The 14,075-nt window shown below is 41.3% G+C and overlaps 1 long non-coding RNA gene across 1 annotated transcript in view; it reads left to right on the forward strand.

The window, feature by feature from the left end:
* Window positions 1–14,075, forward strand: part of LOC118231937 — a 131,743-nt gene that overhangs the window by 111,582 nt on the left and 6,086 nt on the right. The window contains exon 5 of the long non-coding RNA XR_004766177.1: window positions 165–323. This is a non-coding gene — a long non-coding RNA (uncharacterized LOC118231937). The remainder of the gene's footprint in view (window positions 1–164; window positions 324–14,075) is intronic.

Genomic DNA, 14,075 nt, shown 5'->3' on the forward strand with positions numbered 1-14,075 from the left:
TACCAACAGCATATCTGATGTAATAACTTGATTGTCACTGCAGTAGACAAGAAAATGACAGCTAATTCATGAGGGCCAGACTAATGCCCTTCATAAAGCATCATTAGGGGGATGTTTAGATGTAATTGATATTAAATTTGTCCATCTTGTGGTTGCCATGGCAGGGGCCTGCTCTGAGCCGAAGATAACCACCGCTGTGACTCACCCGGAAACAAAGGAGGACCGTCAGTCCCGCTGAATACCCAAAGCCCTTGGCAAGCATATCGGTCACATGACCCGACATCCTGCCCACATATTTCTCGCCCGCTGAAGAGAATATGCAGGTACACAGACCAATGTTCAGAGATGTCAGTTTGCATGTGAAGGTCCACACCAAACGCGGTGATGTAACCCCTGGAGGGCAACTGGGGTCCCTCAAAAATATCTTGATCTTTAGCTTAGCTCAGAGACCATGTATCCTGTAGTACAGTGTGGCCAGCAAGGGCTGTGATTCGAAACGTACAACCAGTCCTCCACCAATCACAAACAGGATAGGCCAGCTAGTACGTAGCATAAGAGTTCACCTGTCCTGTTATGGCCCTGGATAGCTGTGCAGTTGACACACCTGAATCAGGTAGATTGCATGACTAACAATTTTTGCTGATGAAGTTCAGAGATTCACTAGGCTTTAATGGCTCTCTACTTGTGATTATTATTACCCTGTATCATAACTGTGTGTTTTCAAAGTTAGCTGGGTTGGTCCACTTTCATCTTTACTGCATTAATAATCGTTTAATCAAATAAGCTCTAACTGAATATAGGTCGTTTCTTGGGCGGAAATCTGTCAATTTGGTAAATTGCTGACGAATCATTTCTCGTAATTCGTTGATGCATTTGCTACGCTCATAAAATTGACCACCGCAATGAACCTTTACATCGATGTACTGTATGTAGTGATGAGCGGAGTTACAACGAGTTGAAAAGGTTTGAACCAATCAAAATTCTGTTTCCCGCACAGCACAGAAATGATTGGATATGGATACCCATTTCTGGTGCCCTGAGGCCGGGGCTCTGCCATCATTGATTGTATGTAAATAAGTCTGGAGTGTTTCCTTCTTTGAAAAAGGAGGTCATTTAAATCAGGGCCGACAGCGAAACAAGGCAGTTAAATCTGCAGTAAATAAGCCTTCTTCACCGGCAGTAAATCAGGCTGAGTCTTAGACCGCCGTATAAATACGATAACCGTGATTTATTGTCCGAATTCAAGTATGAAGCGATAATTCAGAAAATTTTGTGAAGGTGTGATTCCCTGCTCATGCCTTCAGGTGAGGAAATGATTTAAGATCACCAGACCGTGGCTTTGAAGTGAACCCTCCATGAGCTGAAACAGGTTGGTCTCAGCAGCAGTTGAGATATGCAATCACAACAGAAAGATTAAACGCTGCAGTGTGTGGGCGACAGTAGTTACAGGGTTCACACAGTTGCCATAACATATGTTTAAATTAAAAAAAGGAATTCCATATTTAGACATATATCAGTTGACATCTTAATGAGGTGGCTAGCCGCGGAAAATGTGTTTGGTTATTAAGCGGGTCATCTGCGGGAGCAGAAGGTTGCATAACGAATCAGATATATGGGCAAACATCCTGGCCCGGGTTCTGCGCAAGCCTCACTAATAGGGTTATTTGGTTCATCTTTCCTCCGGGCATTTAGTGATAGATTTCCCACTTATTTTGTATTGACCGCATCTTTATCCCTCTTGTGATATTTCTCTCTGGATTGGCTATTTCCCATCGACCGGATGAAATTTCCCAGTGCGTCGCATCGATCGTTCTTCACCGCGGATCCAGGAGACGTGTTAAGTGCTGCCGCATTCACGGAGAGCACCGTTGACTCATGGAGGATTCGATCAGAACCCATCCTTCATTTTTTTTTTTTTTTTAAAGGTTTCACTTCTTGTATTACAAATACAACTTGCCAATTTCTGTGGTCATCTGAATTTAAGATATAATAATATCATACTTACTCACAAGTGAAGGACAAATGATGGTTGCGTGCCAGCCATTTTGTTTCTGGGATGAATCATTTTCAGGGCCTTATTGCTCAGATTTTTCAAACTTTACCATTTTTTGCTTAATCCACTGAACCACTAAAATACTGAAGAAAATATTGTTTAATTATTAAATGATACAGCCACAAATGCATACATATATACAGACACAGAACTTCAATAATTGTGTCAAGAAGTACAAGTAGTACAAATTATTCATAGCAGCAAAAGCCCATTTTGAACTTTTTTTTTTGAACAGTCTGAGTTTTTGGATATTTCATAAGAGAAAAACAAAAATGGCAGATGGTATTAACAGCATGTATGCCTTATGTGGCGTTTAAACATTATTTCTGATAACGTTGAAAGAGTGAAAAAAAACAAGTGTTACATTTAGTCATTAAAGTTCTAGCTAATAATCAACAGGGCACATGCAGTTAGACAGCAGCTGGGATTCAATCAACTGAGATGTGAAGTTAGGGTACTCTGTACTTGTGAGTTGCATGCTTTTCTTGCTCAATTTTGTGGCCATCTGGAGATCATATAGACACATGAAGCATAAACTTTTGTGCGTGGTGATGGTCTTAATCATTGCTGCTGGTGACATGTAGCCATGTGTGCGTGTGTGTGTGTGTGTGTGTGCGTGTGCGTGTGTGTGTTTTTGTGTTTGTGTGTGTGTATGTGTGTGTTTCTGTGTGTGTGTGCCTGTGTGTGTGTGTTTCTGTGTTTGTGTACATGCTGTGAAGTTCCCCACTGTTGTCCCAGCTGTGCCTGAGTAAGTGACAGATAAATATAAAAACATCTCACACAGAAATCTCTGTGCGCATGAATAATTCACACTCAGATGGGATCTGAACACGCAATTGCAGAGCTGGCTTGTAAGCTGTGACTCTGGGAGGCAGTCTCCTCAGGGTGGAACACAAAGTGCGGTTCCCTTCCCTGCATGCAAGAGCCAAAATGGAGGAAATGCACAGATCCCTTATCTGCCACACGTTTCTCCCAAAGTGCTTCCTGGTCTGTACAAAACAGCCATCTGCTCACCCTTGGAAATGGGTGGAAATCTATTCACGAAATGTTAGAACATCAGTGGAGTTCAGGGAAATGTTTAGTCTGTTGTCAGCTACAAGAATAGGATCGTGTTTTTGTCTGTGAGCTTGCCAGCACACCTTCCTCCCCGTGCTTGTTCAAGTGTCCACAATCGTTACCGTTTGATTCACATTCTCTCTGCCAGCCATGGAGGATTTGTCACGTCAGCCACGCTTTGTCCGTCTCAAAGTTGTTTGCTTCATAGACACGGGACGGCCATTTTGTTTCTCTTGTTTTGGCGGTTCAGAACATCCTTTCATCTATTCGATGTGTTTATACACAAGGTGGGTTAATAAGAAGACATTAACAAAGTCAATTGTTGAGCTAGGAAGTCTGTTAAAACCCAACAGGGGGGCTGTTAAACCCGCAGTGTTGTTGGATTATCAATATGTAATTAAGATGTGCTGACAGGGTGGTGAATTAGATGTGCAGTGTAAGATTTTGGTGTAAAATAGACTGCACAGGAAACTCCTCTGATTTCTTGGGTCAGAACTGACTGCTGATTTTAGAATTAAAGGAAAAGCCAGCAGACCAAAAAAATGGTCATATCTTCTTGGAAATGCATTGATTTAATTTACAGGTGAATGCGTGTAAAAGTATTCAACCTGTAACATATAGTTCATTTATTTTTTTATTGCTGGAAAAATTGCTTTTAAATATTTTGAAACAAAAAAGCATGAAAAAATACATCGTTTTTCCTAAAAACAATAGACAGGACAGGGTTGGCTCACACAGCGCAAGCAGCGGATCAAACCTTTACAAGATCCAAAGAAACTCTGCTTCTATGCCCACATATGTCTCCTACTGATAAGGTGGAACTTGTTGCACTGTGGTTTCGTCATGAATCCTGACAATGTTGGGTCTGCACTTTAGCCTATGGTTTCTCCCGTTGAGAAGGATTCTTTCCACGATGAGTAACCCTTGATTGATATTCTTGTGATGCAGGGAAATTTTTTTCTGTTCTGTTTTGGTGAAACTGAGATACATGTGTGTGTGTGTGGCATTCTGATTGTTCATTTTTAACTCTTGCACAAATATGAATTCACATGCACATACACACACACAAGGCGCTCACTATTAAATTAGTACTCATTCTTGTTGTGTAGTTGGCAGATGGCATCACCTGACTATAGTCTCTTAGCAACTGGTATAGCTATCCTGTCTCCAGACCTGAGGCAATTTGCACCTGTTTTCAGTCCAGATCACTGAGCACAAGGCTTTGATGAAGAGGCCACCTGCATTCACTGCTCTTCTTACACTGTGCTTTTTGTTTCACCACATGAAGAGTTTATTAGGCATTTGTTCTTAATCCTTGACCAACAAATAAATGCAAGTGTTACTTTTTCATCAGAAAGTGAGAAAGTTTATCTGTAGCCAAAACTACCTCCAAACTCTCTCTCTCTGTGAAGACATTTATATTTTTGAATCCAAGCCTTAGTATATACTAATTATTATTGATCTATTTTTGAAATGATTGTGGTGATAATTAGATGATAATTGGAGTTTCATTAAAAAAACAACCTGCATAACAAACAAAAGGCTCTTTTAGCTGGGATAAATAAATAATCTAAAGGCACCACTTTTTTGAGCTGCACAAATTAGCACACTGAACTTTGTCTAAAGGTATCTTACATACCTAAAAAAAAGGGTTTTGATATGTGCACATGTGTCTATGTTGTAAAAATGACCAGTTATAAAATAGCTAGTCTTTCAAAAATGCTGGTGCATTTTCGAAACTTTATCTATGCCATGGCATTGCTGCAGAAAATTTTGTTGAAGTCTGAGAATTTTCCCTTTTTCAGAACCAAAGTATTTCTGTCAGAATAAGTAACATTCATAAAATGTCAGATTCTATTTTACTCTCCCTATTAAATTCTTCCTTTGCTTTATTATCATGATCTGAGCTGAAAGTTATATCAGACTAAATTCTAAATAAAATACAGATACAAATTCACAATATATTATAAGAAATTAGATAGCAGTATATATGGATCAATGATATTACATATTTGATGTGTTTTTCTCGTGATTCTTGAAATTCTTCTCAACACTTTAGTCTCTTTCAAGCCATGCTTGCTGAGGTTTAGTCCCTCTGAAACAAAGCAAGCCTCATTTCAGAAATCTCCCTTCATATCGCAGAACATGTTATTATCAAGGGTTTCTAAAGCCTTAAGGCTAAAAGTGAACATTCACGTGTTATTACAGCAGAAGAAAAGAAATGTGCACAGCACAATTACTATAGCAGTGTTGAATCAACTATAGCGTCCAATAGGGAGAATATGTATTTCCTTTGAATTAAAAGTACTCTGAGACGAATTTCACTGAAGATTTTGCTGTGCATGTACAGTATTTATGCATTTTATTACACAAAAAAATACAAGCCTGTGAGTTTGTGTGAGAGCAGCGTTCTCTTATTAGTAGGCCACACGCTGTATAAGACGTAGTTTAATGAGTTCGGACATTATTAACACATTATTAACACATCAACGTTTTTTCCCAGAAGGAGAACGACTTGGACGCCTTGGAAGGATTGTTTTGACAGATGACCGTCGTCTTCAGAATCGTGCCGAACCGCACTGTGCACTACGATCAATATTAACGACACACCTGTTACTTACACCAAGCCTTGAGGGGCCTGTTGATCTGTTTGTACTTTTCAATTAAAATAGACTGCAGTGGGCTTCCTCGGGGCACCAGTCTTTGCGATAGAAAGCGCGGAAGGGACAGGGAACGCGAGCTCGGCACAGTAGGCCGCCCGCTTCTGTCAGTGGTCAGTTTTCGGATTACGGACAGACGTGTTAGACTCTGCCCGGTGTGGAGAAGAATGGCCGGTGTACGTGTGTGTGTGTGTGCGTGAGGTTGGCTGAAGGGCTTGTGAAAAACACCCAGCTTCGAGCTCTCTCAGGGGTTTCTGAAAGTCTGTTTGAGTTTCCTTCTGCCTCCTGGCTGCAGGCTTTGGTCAACGTGCTCCGTCGGATTCAGCCCCCATAAAAAAATTACATTTCTGGCTCCCGGAGAATTCCTTTGAAAGTTAGGGAAAACTCTGGCAAACGTTCACATTTTTTTCCGGGTGTCCCTTGCAAAGGTGACAGGGACCAGGATGTGGTTAATAATATTCAACCAATCTTGAATTTTGATAAATCTGGAATACTGATTGTCTACCCTCCAAGATATTTTTTTTAATACTAATTACATTCATCAAGGGATGTGCATATGAATTATGCATGGAACTTTCATTTTGTGACCTTGACAGACGTTCTCCTGCACAATAAAATTCTATTTTGGAACATTCTTGCAATAATGTTATCTAACTGAAATTCTTCTCTTTCTCTGTATCCCAAATATAATTTTGAACATTTTGAAATAGTTATTTTTATTAAGGTAACATGGTTATGAGATCATTCAGGTCAAAGAATTAATCTGGAGTATCGAATAAATCAGAATTCAGGTAGTCAGACCAGCTTGAATTAATTCAGCTTAATGTTGGGTATTATTCAACCTCCAATAACTGGGGGGAAATAGCAAATGTAAAAACATTGCATATTCAGATTTTCAAAGGTCACCGACTGACAACATTATTTCCAAAAGCATGGCAAGCCTGTGGAAAACTGAAAGTGAAATGTCAAACTTTAAAAATAAGCAGAAAATAGCAGCCACTTTGAAGGCATGCTGGAGCTGAGCTCCAAAGAAAGTGTTTCATATTCTTTTGTTTTGGCTTGTGTCATAGGGCACGGCAGCATTAAAATTAATTTAAGTACATCTGGTGCTGTTGCTATTTTTTAAAGAACCTTTTTTTTTTCAACAGCGTCTTACTCTTAAAGCAGCTGGACTGAATGTCAGCGTAAAAATTATTTATCATGTCATTAACGACCATTTTGCGCTGATGACGTTCTTGTGCTCGCTCACACAAATCACAGATTTCAGGCGACTTCAGTATGCTGTCAAAACTATGTGCATATGTGACTGCCCAGGAATTGATTTTTGCTGCAGGTCTCTCTTTTTCCACCAGCAGTTTTAGCCCCACTTGCTGCAGAGTACAATCTCCTGAGTGGAACATGGACATGGTAACTGCAAACTTTTAGAATAATTCTAATTCAGCAGTTCTTGGTTCAGGTTCACGCTCCTAATGCCACAGAGTCGCTACTTTCTATCTAAACTGATCGAGTGATTTGACTGGATGCTTACCTAGCTGTTTGCAATTTGATTGGATGCTCCACGGGCTGCCCGTGTTTTGATGAAATTTCCCATAGCTGTGAGTGCTTCAATTGGACACTGCATGCTCTTTGACTGGAAACTCCATAAACCTTGATTGGACGTTTTTTGCTCTTTGATTGGATGCACCACAGCTGAGAACATTTTGATTGGCTGCAGGCTTTAGGAGTATTCACCTGCCCTCTCTCGCCACACAAAATTTCCTCTTATCGCTTTTTGGCAGGCCCCCGAAGCACTCCTTCCTCCATATCACCACCCTCTTTTAACACCCTCTTTTAAAATAACTTTCTCTTAAATTAGTGAAGCACATTGATGTGATTTCACAGCTGGGAGTTTTTTATTTTTATTTTTCAGAGTAAATAAATTGCTTGCCTCATTTTTCAGATGCAAAGCCCTGATTGGCAGCTTTGCGGAAGGCTGCCTGTGCTGCCCTGTCCAGCTGGGAGAGGGGTTGTAATAAAATACAGCGGGATAGCCGATTCAGCACATTGCTTATCTTGTTAACAGTGTCATTAAAAATCCAGCTATTCAGGTCTGGTATCTGTTATGGCACTGTTCTTGTGTGTGGATGAGACTCATGGTCTGGTATCTCTTATGGCATTGTTCCAAGGTGTGGATGGGCCCCACCGTCTGGTATTTGTTAAGGCACTGCTCCAGTGTGTGGACGAGCCCCATGGTCGGGTCTCTGTCAAGACACTGTTCCAGTGTGTGGATGGGCCCCACAGTTTGGTATCTGCTGACGCATCCTGTATGCTGTTGGACCATACAGTCCATAAGCACTGATATATAATGAATTGGGAGAAAAGGGGGACAAAACATTAAGAAATGCAGGCTGCTGAATAAAACACAGGGTCACTGTGGTGATGTCACACAGCAGAGCTGACGGGAGAGATTAGTGGCATTGGCTGGACTTGAAAATGGTCCCAGTAATGACCATCATCCCAAAAACACAACAGAAGTTCTCCCACTGGTCCAGACGTGACCCTGCGAATGAGCCACTCTCTGGCGCATGCGTTTGCTTGGGTCAAAACCAGCGCTCTTCAGAGCTGTTCTTCCCTCGTTACTTTAATTAAATTTGTAAACGAGTCTGCTCTCATGGCCGTTGCATTCCTGGAGGACCGCTGTTTTCAGTTCAAACGCCCCCCCCCCCCCCCACCTCCCACTGCCCCTCACTAAATGCCGCTGAATTGCTTTTCTTTCCCCTCTGAAGCATTCTCAGGGAAAAAAGTAATTTAATAATACAGAAGAAGGGCCAGGGTTATCTTTCTACTGAAAAGGGGAAAGTCAGCTATTAAGTTTTAATTGTTCTGACCCACAAAATGCATTAAGTCAAAGGGAGATATGGATCAGAGAACAGTGGAGTTTACTGTACTGGCCTTACTGAAAAACAAGCAATATATAGGAGAAAATACACAGGGGAGTGTATCGTTGTGCCTATACGTTTTGAATAGTATAATAAATCAAATTACCTATAGTATGAAAGCACAATAGACTGAAAGTATGATATATAGCATGGTCTCATATATTCTACATCTTTGTCAGCTCCAGTGCTTTAGTCGTCTTGATTTTCTGCACTCGGTGTTGTTTGGTGTAATTCAGCCCGTAGGAGTTGCTACGGACAAAAGTTTCCGCCAAGTGAATAAATGCAAATGTTTCACCTCAAGCACGAGGCATCCATCCATTCCGGAATTTTCCGTATCTCCCAGACGCTTCGGTCTCTTTATTGTGAAGGATGAAACCCTGTTCCAATAACTTATCTTCACCAAACAGGGAGCCAGTGCACTGAGCCACCGTACATTTTTTTTTTAAAAGCACGGAAAATCAGCTGGGAGTTGGAGAGCGAGGTGCAGAAAGAAAAGCAGCAGTTTCCCCTAAACGTGTATTAAAGAGGATGGGGGAGCCGTAGGATTATGAGCAGCAGGGTGCAGATTTAAAGCCATAAAGGCATGGGTATACTGGAAACCATGACAGAGAGGAACTTCGGCAGACAGAGGACAGACTCTTCTGGGTGCAATCAGTGATCTGTGCCATTGCATGGTGTGGCATTGGAACCTGGAATGAATGAACACTGTTAGAGTTGAATTAACACTGGGCATTTTACAGTGTACTGCCCAGTGTTAATTCAACTCTAACAGTGTTCATTCAACTCTAAAGGTGTTAATTCAAGTCTTAGCAGATAATATTTGGTCCCACACTGGAATGTGGGACCAAACACTGTCTGTTAAGAGTTAAATTAACAATGCCATCACTTCTAGCTAAACACTTTCTGTGAGTGGAAGGACCATTCACAGAAAGAGATGTACAACTTCACAAATAGGACATAACTCCTTCATAAGCAGTGCATAAGCATTCAAAAAGGCCTTTTGTCAATAACCAGTCACTTGTATGTCACTTGCATGGTACGTCATGGTTATATCACTTGCAGGATCAGTGGCGACTGCATAAAATATGCCAAATTGCAGTTATTGACAAAACCATGAATGCTCATGTGGGTATTGTGTATGAGGGAGTAATAGAGCTCTTTTTATAGCGCTTCTTCTTTAATAGAGCTTTTTCTATTCTCCAATTTTAAATATTCAATTATACCTCTGGAACTAAATAGCACTCGCTGTGAGAAATGGATTTGAGCATAATCTACTTTCAGACCAGAACACCTCTCCCACCTTCACGCGTGCACCACAGAGCTCTTGGACTTCTGCCGCACTGTCAGCTTAAGCTGTTTATTGTAAATTAATTTAAATCGGTTCTTCGGAAAGGGAAGCAAAGCGTTGTTTCCTCCAGTGGCAAATCAAAGAATCCTGTTCTTAAAAACAGTGCCGCCGAATGGGAGACGCTACCTGGCTTACCAGCAATGCTTGAGATCCTTTTCATTTGTAAAGAGTGCTGTAGGATTGCTAGCCAGCGGCTCACCGTCATGGTTCAGTTTGTTTTAAAAAAAGAGTGCCGCCTTTGTGAATGATGGTCTATTTCTGTCCTCGCACATGAATCACTACAAGGGGAGGTGTCGGGGATAGATATGAGGACGCATAGAACACAGATGCGTGTTTAGGTCATTAAAGCAGTTCCCAAATGGTTTCTGTGTATGAGGGTCCTAGTATTGCATAATCCATATATTTAAAGTGCTGTAACCATCATTGCCCTGCGATAGATTGGTGGCCTGTCCAGGGTGTATACCTGCCTCTCGCCCAATGCACGCTGGGATAGGCTCCAGCACCCCCCGCGACCCTGCCCAGGATAAGCGGGTATAGATAATGGATGGATGGATGCTGCGAAAGAAGTTAATATAAATCAGACCTCTTGAAAAGGAACAAAGTGATGAAACAGCATAACTCAAAAATAATTCTCTTTTATTATGAATTGAATATGAATATTTTTATGTGTCCGGCAGGCCATGACTACACTTATGGAAAACGTAATTCATGTTTAATTACTTGTGTATTGTTTAATTAAATGGCTCTCTGGAGCACATATTGAAGAGAATCTAATTTTCCCAAATTGAAAATCTGTGTACAGCATTTACAAAGTATCATCTTATCCAGAACAAATGGCACATTTATAACGGATTTCCTGCACTGATCAGCAGTTGGAGTTAAAAATCAGTTACTTGCAGACTCTTGGTATTGAGATCGACCATCATCAGTTCAGAATTCTTATATTCTCATGAGACCCTGTCCAATATGTCCTTAATTGAACCAAGACTCCTAAATTGTTTAATTAATGAGAAATAAACTCAAATGTACTGATTCTTTTTTAGAATAAAAAACAAATCTGTTTTGGCTTCAAGAACAGCAGAAGGAACACAGACTGGAGACTCTATCCATAGCTCACTGGTATGTAGACTAGCATCTGTAACAATAGCAAGCTGGTATGTAGACTAGCATCTGTAACAATAGCAAGCGAGTATGTAGGCTAGCATCAGTAACACAAGCAAGCTGGCATGTAGGCTGGCATCACTAACACTAGCGAGCTGGTATGTAGGCTGGCATCACTAACACTAGCAGGCTGAGATTATAAGGGTCAGCCTGCCAAATAACAAGATGAAGTATTACCGTGCGAGCCAGTCTGGCTTCAGCATGACGACAGGAAATGTGAGGTAGACAGCCTGTCACCGTTGATATCTTGCAGGCGATGGAAAGAGTGGTACCGGCTGTGAGATCACGCACACTTTGCTTCTTTGGAAGTAGACCAGCAGCAGCAGCAGGATGTTGTGTACTTTTGAGAAATAAATGAGCTTGATCAGAGGTTTGGCAGAGTCATGTGGCAGAGTTGAGGTAGGGTCATGTGACATAGATGAGGCAGGGTCATGTGACAGACATGAGACATGACAGAGGTGAAACTGTGTCATGATAGAGGTAGACCTTATGCAAGGCAGGGCCACATAAGAGGGGTGAGGTATGGTGACATGACAGGGTGAGGTATGGTAATATGAAAGGGTTAGGTAGACTGCATGACAGGTGAGGCAGAGTCCATACCATACACACCAATGTCACATATTGGAAAGAAGATTCTGTTTGTAAATTGAGATGGCAGCATACTGGGTTTATTACAGTGTACTCTCCATGTGAAAGGAGAGAAGCAGATTTGTTTTACTGAAGCGTCAAATTCACAGTACAAAAGTGGTAAAGTCTTAACTCAGTTAAGCTGGCCTAGTATTTTCCTCTCTTCCACTTCTCAAAGGAGATTAATACACAAGTTTCAGTTCCTCTTTGCCAGACAAATATCAAGGAAAATGTCTCTGCTTTGAAGCAAGGGAAAGAGACTAGGCAAGTCTTATTTTGTTCAAGAAAACATTAACATAGAATAAAATAGAAAATGTGATTTCGTGAAAATGATTTTGGTTGTGACAGTGCTGATTGTCGTACATTTATTTATTTATTTATTGCTTTTAGAAATGAAAAATCTCTCTCTTTCCAGCAATCTTTAGCAAGATTTTTTTCCTTCTTTTCTCTTCATGGTGAATCATTCTTGTGTTGGAGTCCTCCAAACTGACTTGAGATTTTGGGACACAAAACATATCACTGACCAAATGCTCAAATCAAATTTTTATTAGATTTTACAGAATATTGTTCATTAGTGTGAAAGAAGCTTTACAAATGTAGAAAGTAATATGGAAATAGGTCCTGTGGGTTATATTAATATTCGCTGAACAATAGCAGTGCTATAAGCAATGCAGTGACTCAGAGGACAGCTGTAGTGTGTGTGTGTGGGGTTACGTATTTCACAGTCAGGGCTATTTACAGCATTCCCCTTTTCTTGTATTTGTACACTTGGAATCGGTAAACAATGTTTTGGACACACACACACAAATATGGACACACACAATTCATCATTCACCTTTAAGAATGACTCGCTACGCAAAAAATAAAGACAAAGAAAGAACGCAGGTGCTAGTTTCTTTCTCCACACGCACGATAAGTTCACATTAGGTTATCCAAGGCCAATTCTGGCCTGAATTCAATCGTCATTTGCCGTTCGCTTTTATTCGCAACTGAACGCAGGCACTGGTTGTTTTTCCACCAGTATAGAGTTTGAGTTCAGCGATCACCAAAACCAAACTCACCGCACTTCTGTTTGCGAAGGGGGGGGGGGGGGGGGGGGAAACGACATTCAGTTGGGCGTCGAGGTCAAGAACGGTTGTTGATGGAATCCGGGCCAGTGGGCCGTCGTCAAGCGGGGGTCCCATCGTGCCCGTTTAAAATATCACCGTGCCAGTGTGGCATTCAATTAGCGGCCCTCCCGGGCGCCGCAGCCGCCGCGTCGCGAGAACGCGGAAGGCTGGCTGACATTTCGAGCGGCCTCTGCTCCCGGCTCGGAGCGCCGAGAAACCCCACGGCGGCTTTCGCGGAAACGGGGGCCGCCGCATGACAATGAGGCGATCTTTATTTAGGCATTGTTCCGGAGGCCGTGCCCTTACGCGCCGTGCCCTCTCTCCGCGCCACTCAGGGGCGGCGGGCACAACAGGACTGAAAATGAAAGACTGTCGGACGAGGCCTGGATTTAAAATCTGTGCCCTCACAGACAACAATGTGCTGCAATATATTAAGAATCTTTTAATTTTTTGTGATAAATAGTGAAAAATACATTTGAAAGCAATGATACTATGCTGAGAGTATTCATTTGTATAGTTTCTCATACATTGTAAAGCGTTACATAGTCTTTTCTGATCTTAATAATTTATTTTATGTCGATATATTGCAATATATTTCATTTTAATGATCGTTAAAATGGTTTCAGGCAATAGAAAATTAGTGATTGCCTAAGTATGTACTTCATTCAAAAACATTGGAATTCAGCTAACACAACACTGTTCTCAACAGGCATGTCAATTACCTAAAAAACCAGATCAATTGTTAGATATGCTTGTAATCTGCAAAGGCTGCAGAGGCAGGTTTTACCTTTACCTGAAACGCCCACAGCTAATGCTGTGGACGTTTCGGACAAGTCAGATTGTTCATCATGATGGGATTTAATTTTTCTCATTCTGGGATTCTATTAATTAGATTTTATCCTGTTTCCGTGGAGCTCAAATCCGACCGTCGCCTAATTGCATTCTGGGTCAGCAGAATGCCGAGGGAACTGTTATGCACATGATATGGCAATGCCCGGAAGTAGCTGACTTTTGGAAAAAAACGAATCATGCAAACTCTCTTTTATCATTTGTAATAGTATTCCGTATTCCCCTTTTACTATTATTACAGAATGATCGCTCAAACGACTTGGCCTCTCAACTAAGGAAAAGCACCTGTTGGCT

This window comes from Anguilla anguilla, chromosome 7 (assembly GCF_013347855.1).
Source record: "Anguilla anguilla isolate fAngAng1 chromosome 7, fAngAng1.pri, whole genome shotgun sequence".
Classification (NCBI taxonomy): Eukaryota; Metazoa; Chordata; class Actinopteri; order Anguilliformes; family Anguillidae; genus Anguilla; species Anguilla anguilla.